The 18,881-nt window shown below is 40.1% G+C and overlaps 1 protein-coding gene and 1 long non-coding RNA gene across 15 annotated transcripts in view; one reads left to right on the forward strand and one right to left on the reverse strand.

The window, feature by feature from the left end:
- LOC103789057 (uncharacterized) overlaps positions 1-18,881 on the forward strand; it is a 48,030-nt gene that overhangs the window by 11,426 nt on the left and 17,723 nt on the right. The gene's annotated exons all lie outside the window — the stretch shown is intronic.
- LOC144580244 (putative ankyrin repeat domain-containing protein 20A2) overlaps positions 5,795-18,881 on the reverse strand; it is a 124,517-nt gene continuing 111,430 nt past the window's right edge. For all 11 annotated transcript variants that reach the window (XR_013529463.1, XR_013529461.1, XR_013529462.1 and 8 more), the window contains 2 exons: positions 13,715-13,848; positions 5,795-8,424 (listed from right to left, as the gene is read on the reverse strand). The gene's annotated coding sequence lies outside the window, so the exon portion shown is untranslated. The remainder of the gene's footprint in view (positions 8,425-13,714; positions 13,849-18,881) is intronic.

Raw genomic sequence — 18,881 nt, forward strand, 5'->3', positions numbered from 1 at the left:
ATGCGGGCTCTCTTTTGGTTCCATATGAAGTTTAAGGTGTTTTTTTCCAGTTCTGTCAAGAAGGTCGTTGGTAGCTTCATGGGGATAGCATTGAATCTGTAAATTACTTTGCACAGTATGGCCATTTTCACGGTATTGATTCTTCCTAACCATGAGCATGGAATGTGTCTTCATCTGTTTGTGTCCTCTCTTGTTTCATTGAGCAGTGGTTTGTAGTTATCCTTGAAGAGGTCCTTTACGTTCCTTGTTAGTTGTATTTCTAGGTATTTTATTCTCTTTCTAGCAATTGTGAATGGCAGTTCATTCTTGATTTGGCTGCCTTTAAGTCTATTATTGGTGTATAGGAATGCTTGTGATTTTTGCACATTGATTTTGTATCCTGAGACTTTGCTGAAGTTGCTTATCAGTTTCATATTTTGGGCTGAGACAATGGGGTCTTGTAAATATACAATCATGTCATCTGCAAATAGAGACAATTTGACTTCCTCCTTTCCTAATTGAATACCCTTTATTTCTTTTTCTTGCTTGATTGCTCTGGCTAGAACTTCCAGTACTATATTGAATAGGAGTGGTGAGAGAGGGCATCCTTGTCTAGTGCCAGATTTCAAAGGGAATGCTTCCAGTTTTTGTCCATTCCATATGATATTGGCTGTTGGTTTGTCATAAATAGCTTTTATTATTTTGAGATACGTTCCATCAATACCTAGTTTATTGAGGGTTTTTAACATAAAGGGCTGTTGAATTTTGTCACAGGCCTTCTCTGCATCGATTGAGATAATCATGTGGTTTTTGTTTTTGGTTCTGTTTATGTGGTGAATTATGTTTATAGACTTGCTTGTGTTGAACCAGCCTTGCATCCATGGGATGAAGCCTCCTTGATCATGGTGGATAAGCTTTTTGATGTGCTGTTGCAATCGGTTTGCCAGTATTTTCTTGAAGATTTTTGCATCTATGTTCATCATGGATATTGGCCTGAAGTTTTCTTTTCTTGCTGAGTGTCTGCCGGGTTTTGGTATCAGGATGATGTTGGTCTCATAAAATGATTTGAGAAGGATTCCCTCTTTTTGGATTATTTGGAATAGTTTCAGAAGGAATGGTACTGGGTCCTCTTTGTGTGCCTGGTAGAATTTGGCTGTGAACCCATCTGGACCTGGGCTTTTTCTGTGTGGTAGGCTCTTAATTGCTGCCTCAACTTCACACCTTGTTATTGGTCTATTCAGGGTTTCTACTTCTTTCTGGTTTAGGCTTGGAAGGATGCAAGGGTCCAGGAATTTATCCATTTCTTCCAGGTTTACTAGTTTATGTGCATAGAGTTATTTGTAATCTCTGATGATGGTTTGTATTTCTGTGGACTCTGTGGTGATATCCCCTTTATCATTTTTCATTGCATCTATTTGATTATTCTTTTTTATTAATCTGGCTAGTGGTCTTATTTATTTATTTATTTTGAGATGGAGTTTCGCTCTTGTTACCCAGGCTGGAGTGCAATGGCGCGATCTCAGCTCACCGCAACCTCCGCCTCCTGGGTTCAGGCAATTCTCCTGCCTCAACCTCTTGAGTAGCTGGGATTACAGGCACGTGCCACCATGCCCAGCTAATTTTTTGTATTTTTAGTAGAGACGGGTAGTGGTCTCTTTTGTTGATCTTTTTGAAAAACCAGCTCCTGGATTTACTGATTTTTTTTCTGAAGCGTTTTTTTTTGTCTCTATCTCCTTCAGTTCTGCTCTGATCTTAGTTGTTTCTTGTCTTCTGCTAGGTTTTTAGTTTTTTTTTTTTTAATCTTGCTCCTTTAGCTCTTTTAATTTTGATGGTATGGTGTCAATTTTAGATCTTTCTATGCTTCTTATATGGGCATTTATTACTATAAATTTTCTTCTAGACACTGCTTTAAATGTGTCCCGGAGATTCTGATATGTTGTGTCTTCGTTCTCGTTGATTTCGAAGAACATCTTTATTTCTGCCTTCATTTCATTGTGTATCCAGTCAACATTCAAGAGCCAGTTGTTCAGTTTCCCTGAAGCTGTGTGTTTCTGAGTTAGTTTCCGAATTCTAACTCGATTGCACTGTGGTCTGAGAGACTGTTTGTTATGATTTCCATTCTTTTGCATTTGCTGAGGAGTGATTTACTTCCAATTATGTGGTCAATTTTAGAGTAGGTGTGATGTGGTGCTGAGAAGAATGTATATTCTGTGGATTTGGGGTGGACAGTTCTGTAAATGGCTAATAGGTTTGCTTGTTCCAGGTCTGAGTTCAAGTCCTGGATGTCCTTGTTAATTTTCTGTCTCTTTGAACTTTCTAATGCTGACAATGGGGTGTTAAAGTCTCCCACTATTATTGTGTGGGAGTTTAAGTCTCTTTGTAAGTCATTAAGAACTTGCCTTATGTATCTGGGTGCTTCTTTATTGAGTGCGCATATATTTAGGATCATAGCTCTTCTTGTTGCATTGATCCTTTTACCATTATGTAATGCCCTTCTTTGTCTCTTTTGATCTTTATTTCACTATATATACACACATATATATGTATATATGTGTGCGTGCGTGTGTGTGTGTGTGTGTGTGTGTGTGTATGGAGTCTCCTTCTCGGCCAGGCTAGAGTACAGTGGTGTGATCTCAGCTCACTGCAATCTCCACTTCCTGGGTTCAAGCGATTCTTCTGCTCAGCCTCCTGAGTAGCTGGGATTACAGGCACCTGCCACCACGCCTGGCTAATTTTTTTGTATTTTGTTTTGTTTTTAGTAGAGAGGGGGGTTTTACCATATCAGCCAGGCTGGTTTTGAACTCCTGACCTCAAGTGATCAACCCACCTTGGCCTCTCAAAGTGCTAGGATTAGGATTATAGGTGTGAGCCACCGAGATCCCACCACTGCACTGCATGCACTCCAGCCTGGGTGACAGAACAAGACTTCTCATCTTAAACAAAAAGACCCCCAAAAAACAAACTAGACATGGTAAAAACTAGTATAAACAATATTGGGACTCCAGTGATAAGCTGGGAAAATGTAGTTGCCATGCAGCATATTCAAAGTGCTAATTTCCTTTACAAGGCGGGATTGCTTGCTGATAGAAAAGGCCAAGTGAGCACATTCAGAGGCAGTTCAAAGAAAAGACAAGTGGCTTTCAGACATAAATGTGTGACATATTTCTCAGTTTCAGTCATAAGAAAAAAGCAAATTGAAACTGTACTGAAAGCATTAAAAAAATATCCGATTAGCCAAAATTAAGAAGTTTGATTAGCTGTTGGCTAAGGTATAGGAAAATAGCTACTTCCATATATTAATGGTAAGATTCTAAACTCTATGGAGAGCAGTGGAATAATATTTATTAAAATTTAAGAATGCACATACCTTGTATAGTATAGATAAGTTTAGGTAAGTTGTGGTATATTGACATATGGGATATTAGAGAGCAATAAGAATGAATTACAATTCACACAACATGAATGACTCACAAACATAATGTTAGGTGTGTTATAAGTCAGGGTTGTATTACTTTTTGGGAGTTTACCAGATGGAGACATGAGGGGCTTTTGGAGGCTTATAATTTTGTTTTTTGTTTTTTTGTTTTAATCTGTTAGGTGGGATTATATTGGGAAAATTCATCAAGCTATGAACTTAAGAATTATGTACTGTTCTGAATGCATGCTATAGTTCAATACACATTTGTATGTAAACAAATACAGTGTGCATACATGCTGTCACACATGAAGCATGCACATAACTTGTTTAGTAGTTTTATCCTAGGCATATAACATATATGTACAGTCTTGCATATGTGGGGGTTAAAGATAGCACAAAGGTATTCATTGCTGTGTTTGTAAGCAGAAACGTTCTTACAAAACCTAATTACCCGTAAGTAGGGAACTAGTAAAATAATTGATATAGTCACACAGTGAATTAGTAGCAGCTCTTAGAAGGATTAAGGCAGTTCTAGATGAAGTAATTCAGTAAAGTCCCTGAGGTATAGTAAATGAAAAGACCAAAGTGCATGAACAGTACATGTAGTATGCTACTGTTGGTGTATCAGTGTGTTTTATCTCAAAAGGTATATATTTGCAAGCATGTATAGATAGGATATATTCTCATCTTTCCAAATATATCCTACCACTGGCTGTCTCTGAGGAGTGGAACTGAGTGGCCACAAGGCACAGTGGGTGATACTTTTCTATACTAATTTGTGACTTAAATTTTTTATTGTGATAAAATGTGTATACCAAAACTTACTACCTTACATATTTTTAAGGGTACAGTTCAGTAGTGTTAAGTATATTCATATTGCACAACTAGTCTCCAAAACTTTCATAGCCATTAAAAGTACTTAATACTTCCCCCTCCCTTCAGCAGTCACCCTTCTACTTTCCAATTCTGTAAACTGGACTACTCTAGATAGCTCATGCAAGTAGAATCATATAGTATTTGTCTTTGTATAACTGATGTGTTTCACTTAGCTCAGTGTTCTCAAGGTCTATACTATTTTGTGACTCTTGAATTCTGTACATTGTTCGTTTATTACCCATTTTCAAAAGAGCATTAAAGTAAAAAGACATGACATTATTCAGAGCTGGTTAATTACTTGGTAAAAAGTTGATGGCTGGTACGTCTTTTTTATTTCAACCAATATTAAATGCGAGTTTGGGCAGCAAAATAATTTTATGCCAAAGCACCATTTGAAGCTGGGTTTATGATGTGTTTCTTTTTTTGTTATCTATGGGTACCCCCAAAATGCAGGTTGAAGTCCCCAGTCTCTTGACTCTGCTCAACAGTTTCCCCCTTTGGCTTACTGTCCAACTTTGGCCTGCTCTTTCAAATTTACCTTTTTTCCCCAAGAACAAGCTGCTGCTATGCCAAGAGCATGAAGCATGAAAATAGCTTAAAAAAAAAAAGGAAAACATGACATAACCAGGAGAAAAATCAACTAGATCCAGAAATGACAGAGATGGTGGAATTAACAAAGACATGAAAATCTTCCTCCTTGCAGATTTTCCTCACATCTCTGACCTGGAAAAAAGGGAGTTTTTCATTCAGCTAGCTTTTTAGTGCTCCTTTGAGATCATTATTCTGGAGCCCTCTGCAATAATATTGTTTCTCATGGATTGAAATTTATTGTTTCCAACAAGTTGAAATGACTCTGAAGCTTATGAGAGGACTGGGTATCACTAACTGGCACAGAGGGAGACAGGCTCTAGGTAGAAGATATGTGACTTGCTTTTGAAAATAGTGGTGTGAGATTCTGGCCTGCAAAAACAGCTGGAGGTATGAGCTAGAAATGAGGACTTAAAAAATAGGTACGTGTGTGCGTGCATGTGCACGCATGTGTGTATCGAAAATACAGAAAAATAAGATAATGTTACCCATATTAGAGATCATCATTCTTAATACTTTAAGTGAATTAACTTCTGTTTTTCCCTCGGGCTGTATGTGTATAAAAGTATTTTTATAGCCAGCATGGTGGCTTATGCCTGTAATCCCAGCACTTCGGGAGGCTGAGGCTGGCGGATCACTTAAGGACAGGAGTTCGAGACCAGTCTGGCCAATGGTGAAACCCCATCTCTATTAAAAATACAAAAATTAGATCCGGGCTTGGTGGCGCATGCCTGTAGTCCCAGCTACTCGGGAGGCTGAGGCACGAGAATCGCCTGAACCCCGGAGGCACAAATTGCATTGAGCCAAGATTGCACCACTGAACTGTGGGGGTCCGGCACATCTGCCGGGGGGCTTCCGACCAGCGGAGAGCCTCAGCCCCACTCAAGTGTTCTTAACCTGGAAGAGGGAGTGCACGGAAGAAAAGATAGAGAGTGGGGTCTGGAGGACTGCCAGGCAATTCCGGAGCAAGAAGTGCCAAGACAGCCAGTTTATTTGTGCAAACTACAGGTTATATACTTTTCAGTGTTTGAGGAGTGACGTTACATTCCATTGTATCTTGAAATAAAATCAAGAACAAAAATCACAAGAAAAGGGGTACAGAAAGTATGACTCTTAATCAAAGGGTATACAGCAAAGGGACAATAAAGCTTGCAAAAAGGGGATCATAAATCTAAACGTGTTTTTCTAAAATCAGTTAAGCAAGCAAGATTGTTAACAAGGTATAGCTGGACCTTTCTAAATGTCATTCTAACCTTGCCTATTCATACAGGATCATATGCAAACAATATGATTGAGTTAGCAGAGGTAAATGAAGTCATACAGTTATTGTGCAGAGAAGGAACGAGGAGGCACACAATGTCTACCCATACAATGTCTCATTAGACCACAAGGCTTGAGCTCAGCCATTCTGTTGCAAATGTCAGAGGCAAAGATTGATGTTTATAAAATCAGTGCAACTAGACTTCCTCCCTTCCCTTAGCTCAAAAGCCTCCAGGAGAGGAGAAACGTGTATGAGCTCAAGCTCAAGATGGCGAGGGTCCTGTCAAGGGCCCTTCGCAGGAGCGATCCCCACATTTCCTCCATTTTTAGATTTTAAATGCAACTCAAAAAGTTTAAGCTGCATCTTCTGGAGGGAGGAGAACACAAGGCGAAAGATGAAAGGTAGGCACACGATTAGTAAAAGAACACAGCCACTAACTGCAATGATTGAAGAAAATGATGGCAGGTGGAAGCCCTGGGTCCAAGAAGACAGGGTGTTAACGATGTCATGAGCAATTGTGGCATCCTCAGGAAGCTCTCTGCGGGAAAAGTCAATAGCATGAATTTCGTGCTGCAATTTAAGAATATCCAATGACATATTATTATGACTCCATATACCTTGCAAGTGAGCCTTAACTAAGGGCCATTTCCAATGAGTATCATTATAGGGAGTATTAGTAACACAAATATATTTAAAATCCACATGACAACGAAGGGTAAGACGATTTTGAATATTATACACCTTATCTCCAATTATGTCAACAGTTTCTTCTAAAGCATTAAGTTTAACCTCAATTTTCTTTTCAATGTCCATTTGAGTTCCCATAGTAACTGAAATATTTTTTGCCAAATGATTAACATAAGAAGCAGTTTGAACACTATGAGCAAGACTAACAGCCGCAGTGGCAGCAGTAGCCACAACAGAAACAATAGCTATAATACTAGCAATGAGAATACCAATAAATCGTTTGGGTCTTAACAGAAGTTCATGAACTTCATGGAAAATTTGTAGGGCTTTTTCATAATACCAATCACCAGAAATGTTAACAGGAAGCAAAACATAAGGAGGTTGATGGACAATCAATATTGTAGAAGTAGGAAACATAGAGGAGTCCATACAATTGGTGAGGGTACAATTAATGCAAGAAATTGAATAATGTCCATTGCTTTCAGAAAAAGAAACATTACCAAGTAAAATAGCGTAGGGGGATGCAACACAAGATTGAATGTATACATTACCTTTACTTGGATAGGCACGGCTACGAGAGCTAGCAAAATAATAACTGGGGTATACAGACAAAAACAATTTCTAAAGAGAGGTGTAAATTGTGCCCTTATTAGTGGTAAAAATAGGAGTGCTCCACCCACCGGGCATTTCATAACGAGTTAGATCTTCACTTAAAGGGTTAGGGATGGACTAGTCATACAAAGTAAAACCAGAAGGCAGAGTATAATTCAGAGCTTGTTTTTGATTAGGATAACAAAATTGCTATGGGGGAGAAGGATTAAAGGGAGTGTTGCTAGAGTGACAAGGTTGTAGTTCCATGAAAGGAAAATTAGGAGAATAAATGTTAGGAGATTCCCGAATACTAGGATAAAATAATGTCTAATCTCTTTCAGAAATAGACTCAGCAGGGAAGAGAGTGGAAGGGCCATTGTATGTTTGTAATTGTTTAACTCTTAGAGGAAAACAAAAGTCTCTAGGAATAGGCAGAGGAGGGGAAGGTTGTAAAGAGACATAATCACTGTAAGAAAATTTATCATATATGAAAGAAGCATAAAAACACATAGGAGGAGCAATGGCCTGAGCTGTATATGTATAATTGGCAATTTGAGGAGTAATATGAGAGGAAGAAGGAAAACCAAGCATAGAGGTATCATTAATGTAAATAGGAAAAGCAGGATCATCCCAAGTAACAGGTCTTAAGACAGGTGGATTAGGAACATAAGCCCACAGAGTTTGATGGGTAGAGGGGGGAGAATGAGGCACAGGAAAGGGAGTAGCTTGTTCACAAGCCAAAATAGTAAGCATAGCAAGAAACAAGGTAACAGGATTTCTAGAATGTCTTTGTTGCCGAACAAGATTAGAGGCTTCAGCACTAAGACGGTGAAGTTGATTCCAGGAAGGTAGAGATACATCATGATATGATGAATTACATCTGTTGTTCTGTCGGGACTGGAGTCTGCGACGAGCAGAAGTCGTCACTCGCAGTTGACGAAATCTCGGGATCAAGGAGTTTGGACTTCGTTTATGTTCATGCTTCACAAGGCGTTCAGGAACCCAAATAGGTGAATCAGCAGACCTAGGAAAAACACAAACGTGTCCTCGTCCCCATATAAGGACTGGATCTGGGCCATGCCACTGATTAGAAAGGGCGTCTTTCTAGATAACTTCGGGGTGAGCCTTATGATCAGGATGCTAAAAGCGATCAGCAGCAGAACAGTTGTTGTCATCCAAAGTGACAAAGTTTAGTACATAGAGTGCATGACAAAGCCAGTCATGTGGAGACTTGGAAAAAGACACAGTATTAGAATCATGTTTTAGTTTAGATAGTAGATTTTTGAGAACAGCATGAGAACGTTCAACAATGCCTTGGCCTTGAGGGTTGTAAGGAATACCTGTACGATGGGAGATTTGAAATTGTGAACAAAATGACTGAAAACTTTTACTAGTATATGCAGGACCATTGTCAGTTTTTAAAATCTTAGGAGGTCCAATAATAGAGAAGACCAAGAGGCAATGAGAAATAACATCTTTAACTGCTTCTCCGGTGTGGGCCGAAGCTACAAGAAAGTGGGAAAAGGTATCAATGGTAACATGAATAAATTTAAGCTTGCCAAAAGGAATAAAATGTGTAACATCCATCTGGTAAACATGAGCAGGTTGCAAACCGCGCGGGTTAACTCCAAGATGAATGGTCTGTGGGAGAAAAGAAACACAGGCAGGGCATTGTTTAACTATTTGTCTTGCCTGTTCTCTGGTAATGTGAAACTGTAGTCGGAGGCTCCTTGTGTTTTGGTGATGTATAGCATGGGAAGACTCTGCCTGTTGTATAGGAGAAAGAGCAGGAAAAATAATTTGAGCTAGGGCATCAGCAGTGGAATTTCCAGTAGCCAAGGGTCCAGGTAGGTTAGAGTGGGCTCTGATATGCCCTATAAAGAAAGAATGGAAATGGCGTCTAAGAACCTGTTGGAGAGGTAAGAGCAAGGAAATTATGGAAGAAGAGTCTGAGAAAGATAATGGAGCTGTTTCAAGGTTCTGAACTAAGTTAACAACATATTGGCTATCAGAATATAAATTTAAAGGGAAATCCCAATTTGAAAGCACATGTTGAACAGCAAGTAATTCTACTCTTTGTGCAGAGCATTCCTCAGTCTGAAAAGAAAAGGATTGATCATTAACTACTCCAGCAGCAATGCCAGATGCTGATCCATCAGTAAAGGCTAAATAAGCAGAAGGCAAGGGGTTTTTTACACAAACTTGTGGAAAAATAAGAGAGCATTGAGAATAAAACTGAAGAAATTTATCAGTAGGATAATGACATAAAATTTTACCAGGATATCTAGCAAAGGCAATCTGCCAAGAATCAGAAAATGTCTAAAGCCATTGTTGTTGTGAATTATTATAAGGAACAATAATTTCTGATGGTTCATAACCAAAGAGTGTTAGGGCTCTGGATCAGCCTTTGGCAACCAGAGTGGCTACAAGGTCAAAATAAGGGGTGATGACTTTGCTTCTACTAGCTGGCAGATGGAGCCACTCTAACACTCCCTGTTGCTAAAAAACTCCAGTGGGGGTGTACTGTGTGCGAAGTACACAATAACACCAAGAAGTTTTCACAGAAATTCTGGTAAGTTTTTGTTGTCTTAGAGACTCACTAACCAACTGTAGAGCCTGCTTAGCTGGTTCTGTCAGTTGTCTAGGAGACTTGGGATCAGAGGAACTCTTAAGAATATCAAACAGATGTTTCAATTGACCAGTAGTTAATTTTAAACTAGGGCGTATCTAATTAATGTCTCTAAGAAACTTCTGAAAATCATGAAGAGTTTTTAAATGACTTGTAACCAATACAGGAGTTTTAAAGGACACTTGATGAGAATCAATAAGTCTGCCTAGATAATGATAAGGAGTAACTAGCTGAACTTTGTCAGTAGCAACGACAAGATTAGCACTTAATAAACATGCCTGCAAAGAGTTACAGATTTTAAAAAGAAGCCCTTCTGTGGGTGCTGTTAAGAGTAAGTCATCTATGTAATGTAACAGTAAGGCCTCAGGAAACTGATGACGAAGTGGAGAGAGTACTTTAGCAACATAGGACTGACACAACGTAGGACTATTTGCCATACCTTGAGGTAAGACAACCCATTCAAATCTTTCATAAGGTCTGTCATAATTGGTAGCTGGTATGCTAAAGGCAAAACGTTTACAATCCTGAGGAGCTAATGGAATGGAAAAGAAACAATCCTTTAAATCAATAACTAACATATGCCATTCCTGTGGAACCACAACAGGGGAGGGCAGTCCAGGTTGAAGTGCCCCCATAACCACTTCATTAACTTTTCTCAGGTCCTGCAACAATCTCCATTTGCCAGACTTTTTCTTGATAACAAAAATAGGAGAATTCCAAGGACTATTAGTGGGTCTGATATGGCCTGCTTCAAGTTGCTCCCGAACCAACTTGCGAGCTGCTAAAATTTTTTCAGAAGGGAAGGGCCTCTGCTCTACCCATACAGGTGCATCAGATATCCAAGTGATGGGATCAGCATGAGTATCGGGAGTTACAGTGGCCCCCTCTAAAAACACCCAAGACCGGCACGGTCAGTTTTCACCTGTACAGACAGGGGCTCAGAAGAGCCCTGTAGATTTTTACCAAGACCTTTAGCCGGATGGAATCCTTGTTTAAGCATAATGTCTAAAGCAGGGCTGTGTGTAACTAGGTGAGTCCCCATAGCTTCCAAAATGTCTCTGCCCCACAAATTAATGGGAATGCCTGGGAGGACATAGGGGCAAAAAGTACCGGAATGACCATCAGAATCTGTCCAAGACAATAAAGTAGCAGACTGTTGGGGATTGGAACTCATGCCAATACCTTGTAAAGAGGTTATTGCCACAGTAAGTGGCCAGGCAGAAGGCCAATGTATAGAAGAGATGACTGAAACATCGGCACCAGTATCTAAAAGTCCTTTAAAAGTTTTACCATTAATGTTAAGAGTCATCTCAGGTCTGTTAGCTGAGATGGACTGAATCCAATAAGCATAAGAAGAGGAACCAAAACCTTTAGATCCTCTAGTTTCCTTTGACAAAGGATGTCCAATCGATACATTAACAGGAACTAACAAGAGCTGAGCAAAAGGCTGAGCTGGGTCTATAGTGTAAACACCTAAAGGAGAGCAGGCAATAACTTTGATTTCTCCAGTATAGTCATTATCAATAACCCCAGGTATAATCTGTAAACCTTGAAGGGAGGAGGAACTACATCCAAAAATTAAACCTGCATACCCAAAGGGGAGAGGGCCATAAATGCCGGTTGGTATTAAATGAACACCCGAGTTAGGTGTCAATACCTGTCGGGTGGAGGAACAGAGGTCAAGTCCTGCACTGTTGGGTGTGGCACGGCAGAGGTCAGAAATGGATTTGTGGTGACTTGTGAGGTTTGTACCAGAGGTGCCCCGATTTGTTGTGGGGGCCGAGGCTGCCCCCTCTGGGAGTTTCCCAAACGGGGCACCAAAGGATTACCTTGTGCATCCCGTTTGGATCTGCACTCATTGGCCCAGTGGTTTCCGCGATGACAACGGGGACACTCGCCAGGAGGGCGAGTTTTAGATTTCTCTGATGTGGGTGGTGCAGGGAGAGCTAAAAGTTGCATAGATGGTTGTGCAGGGGCAGGTAAAGCTAATTGTTGTCTAGATGGGCATTTCTTTGCTACATGGCCAGGTAAACCACAGCGAAAACACTTGATATTAGAATTTTGAGACTGTCTCTTTAAAAAGGCAGCCACCGTCATGCCATTTTGAGCAGCAGCCATAGCCAAGCCGTTTTGATATGCTGTGCCAATATCTGCACACATCCTAATATAATCAGAAATAGTGGCACGTCGCCATGGTCTTATGGCAGCCTGACATGCAGCATTAGCGTTCTCAAAAGCCAATTGTTTGGCCAGCATAGAGCTGGCTTCCTGATCGCCAACCTGACGAGTAATTGCCTCTAAGAGACGAGAAACAAATTCCTGATATGGTTCATCAGGTCCTTGGCGAATTTTAGATAGCTCTTCTGTTTTAGCTCCTTGGGATGGAAGTTGGCGCCATGCTTTTAGAGCTAATGTATTAATTTGTAACAAAGCTTCATCAGAAAGGGCAATTTGATTTTGTAAAGTTTCAAAAGCACCTCTGCCTACAAGCATATCTAAAGTAACCTGGCTACTGGCACACCTATTGCGCTCAGACTGATTGAAAGCAGCCTCATCATAATAGGCTTTCCATAACAGAAAATCTCCACTAGAAAGACAAGCTCTACTTAGTCTTATCCATTCAGCCGGTGGCAAGGCAGCTGTTGAAAAATTTTCTAAAATAGACAACGTGTAAGGTGCTATTGGGCCATAATGCGTGACGGCTTCCTTAAGATCTTTCAGGAACTTAGGAGGGATAGCTTCATAATGACGGGTAACATTGCCTGCATTATCAGTAACTTCTATAAGAGGATATAATGACGCGCTATCAGCATCGACAAAACCTTTATGCATGGACATCATGGCTTGTGTTAAGGGGGAAATGGGAGCAGTGGGAGTGGATCTAATAACCAAAGAATTAGAAGGTACAGAAGACGGTGCTTGAGCAACAGGAAAGCAGTGTTGTTGTTGCAAGGTGAGTGCTTTAGAGCAAAGAGAAAGTAAGTCTCTGATTTGATCAGAGAGGTCCGAGGGAAGGGTAAGAGTTACTGGGTTATGATCACGGCAAGGGGTGTTAGGTGGGGAGACATACCTGTCGGGCTCTTTTAAAACAGCCTCTGTCACAAGTTGGCAGCTATCCATGAGTGAATGTCTAGAAGAAGAATGGTTAATACCACGCTTCATTTGATTGAGAGGATCAAGTTTAGAAGCAGGAGGGGAGAAAGCAGCAGCAGGGGAAGAAATAGCATTGTGAGAGCAAGGGCGAGCAGGTTTCGCTTGAGAGGAGCAGACACTGTCTTTAAGTTTAGACAAAACAGAAAGTAAAACCTTGGTTTGAGGTAAAGCTTCATTATGAGAGGCATATTGTTCAATTTTCTCACCAATTTCATCCCATGCAGTTTCCCCCAATATTCCTCCTTCTGGAACCCATGGGCAAATTTCACGAATAATGTGCACAAATTCCTCCACAGTTTTTAGCTTAATATCATGTCCATGTGACTTAATCATTTTTTGCAATAATTGTATAAACAAGTTACATTCCTTAGATTCTATATGCCCCATATTTTACTCCAGATGAAACTGAGAAATTCTGTTTACTTTGACTTGTATGTACAACAAAGAGAGAAAAAATTTGATTAATATTATACAAAATCAAAAGTAGAGAGCTTACTTACGAGAAAAGCCAAACTTACTGCTGCAGCCTCACCTTAATAACTTGAGCATCACTGTGATCCCTCGTGTCCAGGTCCCCACGTTGGGCGCCAGATGTGGGGGTCCGGCATGTCTGCCGGGGGGCTTCCGACCAGCGGAGAGCCTCAGCCCCACTCAAGTGTTCTTAACCTGGAAGAGGGAGTGCACGGAAGAAAAGATAGATAGAGAGCGGGGTCTGGAGGACTGCCAGGCAATGCCAGAGCAAGAAGTGCCAAGACAGCCAGTTTATTTGTGCAAACTACAGGTTATATACTTTTCAGTGTTTGAGGAGTGACGTACATTCCATTGTATCTTGAAATAAAATCAAGAACAAAAATCACAAGAAAAGGGGTACAGAAAGTATGACTCTTAATCAAAGGGTGTACAGCAAAGGGACAATAAAGCTTGCAAAAAGGGGATCATAAATCTAAACATGTGTTTTTCTAAAATCAGTTAAGCAAGCAAGTAAGATTGTTAACAAGGTATAGCTGGACCTTTTTAAATGTCATTCTAACCTTGCCTATTCATACAGGATCATATGCAAACAATATGATTGAGTTAGCAGAGGTAAATGAAGTCATACAGTTATTATGCAGAGAAGGAACTAGGAGGCACACAATGTCTACCCATACAATGTCTCATTAGACCACAAGGCTTGAGCTCAGCCATTCTGTTGCAAATGTCAGAGGCAAAGATTGATGTTTATAAAATCAGTGCAACCAGACTTTCTCCCTTCCCTTAGCTCAACAGCCTCCAGGAGAGGAGAAACGTGTATGGGCTCAAGCTCAAGATGGCGAGGGTCCTGTCAAGGGCCCTTCGCAGGAGCGATCCCCACACTGAACTGCCTGGGTGGCAGAGCAAGACTCTGCTCAAAGGAAAATCACACACACACACACTCTCTCTCTCTTTAAAATGTAGAAATTATATTTTCACCTATTTCTTTATTAAAACCACTATTTCTTTATTCACTTTTTTCCCCTCTATGAATGAAGAAGTCCAAGGCCAGTCACATAGTTACTTCTGTTAAGAGCCCCAAAAGAGGTCATGAAAGAATTTGTGAGACTTGTTGAAATTTCACAGGGTGAAGTCCTACATAGATGTAGAAGAAAACGTGGCAAGAATAGGATTTTGGAAACTGGGCTAAACTTTCCTAAAACTTTCAGGATTCAAGAATCAGAAATCATAATCAAAGAGGTAGGAGAATTAAGAGTTCAGTGTCAAACTAAGAAAAGCAGAGCAAATTCCAAGATAAAAGGAAGAAAAGTATTGTTTGGTGTTTTAAAGAGATAGCGTTTGATGAAGACCAGTTTTTGAGATACTAAATTGAGGGTGTAAAGGCACACACATGCTTGTAATCCCAGCACTTTGGGAGATCTAGGTGGAAGGTTGCCTGGAGCCCAGGAGTTTGAGGCTGCAGTGAGTTATGAGCCACTGCACTCCAGCTTGGGTGAGAGTGAGACCTTGTCTCAAAACAGCAACATCAAGATACAAAATTGAGAAACTGTTACGTGAGTGTATACTTGAATACATATTGTCCAGCAGTGATGGAATAATAAGGAATGGATTTACCTTACTATTTTAAGCAATTATAAAGCTGGACAATATATGAAATAGCAATTTGTAGGCACTGGGTAACAGGCAACACAGGACTGTGGTCCTTGAAAGGTGGGAAACAAACCTGCTGGGTTCTATGGTCGCTCCAATTTATTATCTGGAGATAGTTTTCAGGGTGCAGAGCAGGGATGGGGAGCCCAAATTAAAGCCTGGTGTCTTACTGAATTGAGAGGACAAGATGGGGATTGATGGGGAGGGAAGATTGTCATAATTTGTGGGGCAGAGTACCAGAGATGTCGGAGTTGTGCACAGAACTCCAGAGGCAGGTGGAGGAGTCTCCTGAAGTCAGGTTGAGTCCTGACTTACACATGCATGAGAGGAGAGCACCTGAGGCCAGAGAAAGAACCTCACTGGAAAGGAGCAGGCCAAATGATTCCTGGAACTCACACAGAGCGGGGAGTGGTCTGTGTTGCCATTAGCTAGAGTATATACAAGGATATCAAAAGGGCATGGCCTTTTGTAATGAGGCTACATTAGCCCTAAGCTGAAGGGTACTCTGGGCTTACTCTAACAATGAAAAAGCAAGTCTTGGAAGATCCAGCCGATTTAAAGAATCTTACCTGTGTGTGAGAACAAAGTCCTCTGCTATTTAAGGAAATACACAAAATCTAAAACAGAAAACTCACAATGTTAGGCATTCGATAAAATGACCAGGCATGCAGAAAACCAGGAAAATATGACATAATCAGGAGAAAAATCAACTAGATCCAGAAATGACAGAGATGGTGGAATTAACAAAGACATGAAAACAGCAATTACAAATCTGTTCTTGGTTCAAAAAAGTAGAGGAAATGGTTAACATAATGGGAAGAGAACTAGAAGGTATATTTTATAAAGACCCAACAGAACATCTAGAGTTTGAAATTTTAAGGTACAATGGTGGCATTAACAGTAGTTAGGGCACTGCATATCTGTGAACTTCAAGACAGCCATAGAAACTGTCCAAAATGAGAACAGAAAGAAAAATGGAAAAATTGATAGAACATCAATGACTATAACAAAGACGATTGTTAGAGATAGAAAGTCTGACATATATGTAATGGGAGCCCCAGAAAAGAGGGAAAGGGGAGAACAGAAAAAAGATTCCAAAAAATAATGACCAGAAAATTTCCAAATTTAATGAAAACTATAAGTCTACGCATTTAAGAATCCTAAGAAGAATAACTATAAAGATAACCACATGAAGGCACATCATCATCACGTTGTTGGCAATCAATAATAGAAAATCTTGAAAGCAGGCAGAGAAAAGAATACACATCATGTACAGAGTAACAGACAAGAATGACAGCAGACTTCTCATCGAGAAACTTAGCAAATCAAAGTACAATGGAGAGACCTCTTTAATTTTTTTTTTTTTTTTTTTGTCTGAGACTGAGTCATTCTTGCCCAGGCTGGAGTGCTGTGCTGTGATTTTGGCTCACTGCAACCTCCACCTCCTAGGCGATTCAAGCAATTCTCCTGCCTCAGCCTCCCGAGTAGGTGAGATTACAGGTGCATGCCACCACACCTGGTTAATATTTTTGTATTTTTAGTAGAGGTGAGGTTTCAGTATGTTGGCCAGGCTGGTCTCAAACTCCTGACCTCGTGATCTGCCTGCCTTGGGCTCCCAAAGTGCTGGAATTACAGGTGTGGGCCACTGCAACTGTCTTGGAGACACATCTTTAAAGTACTTTTTAAAAAGCCCACTGGGGCTGGGTGCAATGGTCAACACCTACAATCTTAGCAGTTTGGGAGGCTGAGGCAGGAGGATTGCTTGAGTCCAGGAGTTTGAAACTAGCCTGGGTAACATGGCAAAACCCCATCTCTACAAAGAATGCAAAAATCAGCCAGGCATGGTGGTACACCTGTGGTCCCAGCTCCTTGGGAGACTGAGGTGAGAAGATCGCTTTAGCCCTGGAGGCAGAGGCTGCAGTGAGGTATAATTGAGCCACACTGCACTTTAGCCTGGGTGACAGAGCGAGACTGTCTCAAAAAAAAAAAAAAAAATATCCTACTGGAACTTGCTGCTGGCAGACAGCCACAAGAAATACTGAAGTTGTTCAGGCAGAAGGCAAATGACAAAGGATTGAGAAGTGCTAGAAATGGTAACTATGGAAGTAAAATAAGACAATTTTTTTTCTCTTTTAATCTCTTAAAGATTGTTGTATTGAAGGTGATTGCTAATAGGTACAGGATTTCCCTTTTTGTGTGATCAAAATGTTCTGCAATTAGTGGTGATGCTTGTGCAACATTGTGAATTAAAGAAACAGTAGCTTTAAAAAGATAGTTGTTTAAAGCAAAAATAATAGTGCATTATACGTTTTATAATGTGGGAGTAAAAGGTATGACAATAGCACAAAGAATGGAAGGGGATGGGAAGGGTATAAGAAACCTTACTAAGGCTTTATTTATTTATTTATTTGACAGAGTATCACTTTGTTGCCCAGGTTCTATTTATTCATTTATTTGACAGAGTATTGCTTTGTTGCCCAGGCTGGAGTGTGGTGGCACAATCCCTGCTCACTGCAATCTCTGCCTTCTGGGTTCAACAATTCTGCCTCAGCCTCCCAAGTAGCTAGGATTTCAGGTATGTGCCACTACACCAAGCTAATTTTTCTATTTTTGGTAGAGGTGAAGTTTCACCATGTTAGCCAGGCTGGTCTTGAACTCCTGACCTCAGGAGTTCAAGTGATCCACCTTCTTCAGCTTCCCAAAATGCTGGGAATGCAGGTGTGAGCTACCATGCCTGGTAGAAACCTTAGTAAGGTTCCAAAGCTGTACATGAAGTGGAATCGTCAAATTTACATCTGGAAAGTTAAATTACATCTGGAACAATTTATGTTCCCTCTTCAGGTGTATGGGAGTGCCAATTTAACCGTATCCTTGTCCACATGTGCTATTCGTTTAAAAACATTGCCATTCAGATGTTTTTAAAAACTTGATAACCCTAGACACCAAATCCTCACCATGCTTGAAGGATACTTTATCTCTGAAATCTTTGACATTCTATCAGAATCTCTTTGCTTAAATTTGGCTAAAACATAAAATGTATACATTTGTTTTTTTCCTTTCCTTCTCTTCCTGCCCCCTTTCTTCATAAGCATAGTTTTCTTCAGTGATTTCTTTGGTTACTACTTCAGCTTCATTTGTTCTAGAATGTGGAGGTTTTGAAGACACATTCCATGCCTCTCATTCTCTATTGTGTCATGACTGTAGTATACTAGACAGCTCGATGCCCAATAAATTTATCAAAAAAAAATTGTTTTCTTTCTATGCACAATATTGGTGCAGTTGATCTGCATATTTCTAACATTTTTTTCTTTCATCTTGTTAAGCTATTTTGTCCTTTTGATTCAAGTCGTAGGATAATTCAGTTACTGATTTTTTTTGTGTGTTACTAATTTTTGTTTGGTTATATTTCACCTGCTACTTATTGCTTCTATTGCTGTTTTAAATTTGGCAAATCATGCTTTTCATCTCTGAAAATCTTTTCATCTCTGAAATCACTGTGAGACTGTCAAGTTTTTAAACTCTTTTTCAGCTCTAGGACATTTAAACTTTAATATTAGTGTGTTTAAAACCCCTTAGGA

This window comes from Callithrix jacchus, chromosome 18, assembly GCF_049354715.1.
Source record: "Callithrix jacchus isolate 240 chromosome 18, calJac240_pri, whole genome shotgun sequence".
Classification (NCBI taxonomy): Eukaryota; Metazoa; Chordata; class Mammalia; order Primates; family Cebidae; genus Callithrix; species Callithrix jacchus.